General features: G+C 38.0%; 1 protein-coding gene across 1 annotated transcript in view; it reads right to left on the reverse strand.

Moving 5' to 3' along the window:
- The window catches only part of LOC101858368 (protein sel-1 homolog 3), a gene marked incomplete in the record, with an annotated part of 68,034 nt that overhangs the window by 26,386 nt on the left and 41,209 nt on the right, over positions 1 to 439 (reverse strand).

Below are 439 nucleotides of genomic sequence, written 5' to 3' on the forward strand. Positions count from 1 at the left end.
GGGGGGGAGGTGTGGACAAGTGGTGTAAAATTAATAAACGGGGAGGTTGGAATAAAAAGGGAGGGGGGTGGGGGTGGGTGGCACATTCAACCCCATACCCCTGTACTAGTAGGAACAATTAAATCTGTTTTGTTTCTTCTTCAGTGAACAAAAGAACAAGATATCATGAAATATTAGTGGATTTAGTAAGTTACTGTGACAACTGTTCCCATTTAGCAACAAACCAGTTTCTTAAAAAAAATATAAACCAACTTACAAAAGTTTTTAAAATGCATAGAAAATGTAAGTAGCCAACCTGGTGCCTCTAGGCCTACTAATACTGAGGGTAATTTGACATTTACAAAAAAAATAAGTTTTATTCAGATATCTAGTTTCACATGATCGTCGGTCGTGGCAAGATGGAAATATTAACATTAAACGCGGAGTATGGAGGAAGGGG

The sequence above is a fragment of the Aplysia californica genome, unplaced genomic scaffold, assembly GCF_000002075.1.
Source record: "Aplysia californica isolate F4 #8 unplaced genomic scaffold, AplCal3.0 scaffold00947, whole genome shotgun sequence".
NCBI classification, from domain to species: Eukaryota; Metazoa; Mollusca; class Gastropoda; order Aplysiida; family Aplysiidae; genus Aplysia; species Aplysia californica.